Raw genomic sequence first — 4106 nt, 5'->3', positions numbered from 1 at the left:
AAAAAAGACATGTCTGTCTGTTTCTTTCTGGGTGCTTCGTGTTGTTTTTTATTGGGAATGCAGGGTCACTTTCAAGGCTTCTCCCTCCTTCTTCCATGGATCTACCTGGCTCCATATCTGTACATGAAGTAAATCTTGGCAGCCAAATCATCTAATTAAATACTCAGAAAACAACTCTCTTTGATTTTCTTGATTTGGGAGGAGGCAATAATGGCTGTTCAGATTTTTTCTGATCTTGGAAGCTCATCAGGGTCAGCCCTGGTTAGTACTTGCGTAGGAGACTGCCAATAAATACCAGGTGCTGTAAGATATATTTTAGAGGAAGGATCAGGTAAAACCACCTCTGAATAATCCTTGCCTAAGAAAACCCTATTAAATTCATGGGGCTGCCATAAGTTGGCAGGTGACTTAAAGGCACATATGCACACAATAGTGCCTGTGGCCCTTTGCTAATTTGATGGACGCAGAAGAATTTGCAACTAATATTTTTATGTAAGCCTTTTTCTCTTTGTAACAATGAAAAAATGGAACAGCTCAGATGCTTAACATATAAAAGATATAGCTGAAACACCAGGGGTTTTGTGAACCCATCACATTCTTAGGTCCCAATGCAACAATGGACAGAAAGGCTGGCCACAGGATCTTTGCACGTGTACGGACACCTTGTGCCAATCTAATAGGAGGGAGCACTAGAAGTAACAAAAGATATGAAGCAAACTCAATCCAGGAGCATCACCCATTTGAGGCAGAAAAATCAATTATAATGCATTGTGATCAATTAAGAAAGGGACATGGGGAGTGCTGAAGAAAGTAAACAATACCAATGTGCCAGACAATAGGTCAGTGGGTATATTATAGAAGTAACTGAGAAGATGGGTGGAAGAGTCTGATGATTGGTGTGACTTATAGGGCATAGTTGCAAAAGTTGCCTCTGCTCTTGCTCCATAAAACTTCGCTGGAGTGGTGGTTAGAGATAGACAAAGCACAACAGTCAATACCCAGGAATCTGAAACACTTTTACAGTTTTGCAAGCAAATGCTTCATGAGGACTGGCTACCACTGTTTCATCCTTTGCATGATGCCACCTACATTGTTGCTGTTGTTACATGCCTTCAAGTCAATGGAAATCCTGGCCTAGGGCTTTCTTGGCAATATTATTCCAAGAAGGTTTGCCGCTTCCTTCCTCAAGCTCAAAGAGTGTAATTTGCCCAAAGTCACCCAGTAGGTTTCCATGGCTGAATGAGAATTTGAACCCTGGTCTCCTTGAATCCTAGTCTAACACTCAGACCCAGGGTTGGGAAAAAATACAGATTTAAACAAAAACAAAAAAAACAAAATAACTGGGTTTGGGGATTTAAACCAGGTTTTTTGCATGAATGTTTTAATGGGTGTAAAACTGGAATCTTGCTTATATTAATACTGTGAGACATTGTTTTATGTATTAGAAAGCTAGATCATGTTTTAATGCTTTCTAGCATTAGCAAGCCAAGGTTATTAAGCTTTGATATGATTTATAGCTTTCAACATACACCCATTTTACTACTTATTTTTCCTATTCAATATGAATATTTATAGACTATACATAATAATGCATGCAAAATACTCTGTTTTTTGGGTTGAATAATTTTTTTCTGAATGGCATTTTTTGCACTATAAAATATTTTTTAAGAAAGTGACTGACACTGGATGCTGGCCTTGCAATGAGCAATTGCCAATAAAGTTAAAATGTTTACATTCAAGCACTCACTGTTGATCTGGTAAAAGAGTTGGAAAATAGTAAATAGCCAAACTTTTAAAAAATAATAATTAAAAAAGGAGTGTTTTTAAGCCATTAAACTTGGTTTTAACCAGCTAACCCTGCTCAAACCACTCCACCATGCTGGCTTTTCACTTAGCTGCCTCTGTTTCTAAGATGGTCCTGTGTTTAAGCTAGTTATGATTTATTCAGATAATGTAAAGTCTCACCATCTTGTAAACTTGGACTTAACTGTGCTCAATCCATATAATGGAGCTGTATTAGAAGGACAATTTTCTTCATCAGTTGCATTTTTGGTAGGCATGTTGTTTAAGTATAATGAGTGTGGAGTTGATTACTCAGAAGAAAAATCTCATAGAGATTTGGAATAAGATTGCTTGTATAAGCTTTTTGATAGTGGCCTCCAGATGGCACTCTGCATGAGGAAAACATTGGAATCCCCAATAAAACTGTACTGAAGGCTGCATTTTTTCCTTCTTCATTAGAGAGAGTTCTGGACATAAGTAAAAACTGGGGGTTTGTTTCAGATTTGCATGGATCTAGTACTGAACTGGGCTGGGTTGAACAGATGTCTGAATCAGTGCAGGACTCATAAAATGGACCAAATCCAAATCTGAATACTTCTACAGATGTGTTTGCAAATTGAACTTGGAGGAAGTGTATGCTCCCCATTCATCCTGCCCCCTTGGCCTGTTGCACAGTAACTAACTTTAGTGCTAACTGACAGGAAAATAAAATATATCTTAAAACTGTTTTTTTATCCAACCTAACTCCCTAGCCCAATAATGTATCACATAAAATTTCACAGGGTTCTTGCCTAGGAACACTTTTGTGGCACATGATATTTCCACTTCCCAAAAAACAACAGAGGGAAATAAGCATATCCCTTTTTGTTTTGAAAATCCAAGACTGTAAAGGATGTTTCTATTCAGTGGTTTAATTCCAACACAAGAGGAAATTCTCCCTGCAAATTACATCCGGTTCCACTAAGATATGAAACAGTCATTGGCAGCTCTTAAAGACGTGCAACCCAAGTAGCGCTCTGTCTATTTGTCTGACATTTGGTAGGTTTAATCCCCTCTTATAGGACACAGAAGCCTTTAAATAGCAGCCGGTTCTGACCCACAGAGGAAATGTTATAGTTGTTACAAAAATATTATTGTTGGTACAAAATGGGGTTTTCTGAACTGAGATTAAGAGACTTGGCACACTGCCGAAATAAAGCAGTTTGACACCATTTTGTCATAGCTACAACTTGTGGAATCTTGGGATTTGTTCATCCTGTTCTGTCAGAGTTCTGGTGATTCACCAAACTACAAATATCAGGATTTTGGTAGGATAAGAGTCATGGCAGTTAAAAAGGTTTCAACCCGCTTCATTTCTGCAGTGTAGATACACCCTTAAACTAGATTCCAACTGGGCCTCCTCTGAATCACCCTAAGTCAAACTAAAATGCTTGCCAAACCTCTGAATCTTCAGTCTGAACTGAATCTTGTAGTTCATGTACACTGTGAGCATGAGTGGTTTGCATAGTGAATTGTGGAAGTACTGAAATCATTCAAAAGTACTAAATCCAACTATACATGTATACAGTTAGTGTGGCCCACCAGACAACTTCAGTGGGAAGTCTGCTGCCAAAGATCTGTGAAGATTGTGAAACCAGATCCTTACCTTTAGAGGTCATCTGCTATTCTTATGGGCATCTGATGGGGATTTTGCCCACCCAGCTGATTTTGCATGAGGACACTGAGTTTGAGGTAACCAGAATGCCTGGCACAGAGCAAGAACATTTTCAATCACTTTTGAGCCCAAGGAGGGGTGTCACTAGGAAGTCTGGATCATCTCCTCTAAGATGTCACCTGGTGTGGCCCTCTAAAGAATGGAATGGCAGCAGCAGTGGCAGGAACATGGAAGCTTGAGTCCTTCACCCATCACCTGCTGCTTATCTCTACAGGGTGCTGCAGCTCCCTGAGGAAACGAGCAGCAGTGGCGCCAGCAAGAACATGGAGGACTTAAGCCTACACATATGAGCATTGGCAGCAGTGGCAAGAACATGGAGGCCTGAGTCATAATACACACACAGCTGCCACTGCTCAGCTTTTGGGGACCTGTGGCACCTTGAGGAAACAAGCAGCATGGAGGTCTGAGCCCTCCATGCATGCGCACACCACCACCACTGCTCATCTCTTTGGGGCCCTTGCCAATCTGAGGGGAAAAAATGTCAGGGGGACAGGAATGTGGAGACCTGAGTCCTAGACTCAGCTGCCACTGCTCATCTCTTTGGGGCCCATGGCACACTGAGGAAACTAGTGGCAAGAACATGGAGGCCTGAGTCCTCCATGCATGCACT

The sequence above is a fragment of the Sceloporus occidentalis genome, unplaced genomic scaffold, assembly GCF_023333645.1.
Source record: "Sceloporus occidentalis isolate IW3139 unplaced genomic scaffold, rSceOcc1.0.p SCAF_14, whole genome shotgun sequence".
NCBI lineage: Eukaryota > Metazoa > Chordata > Lepidosauria > Squamata > Phrynosomatidae > Sceloporus > Sceloporus occidentalis.
Note: the sequence above shows the minus strand (reverse complement) of the source record.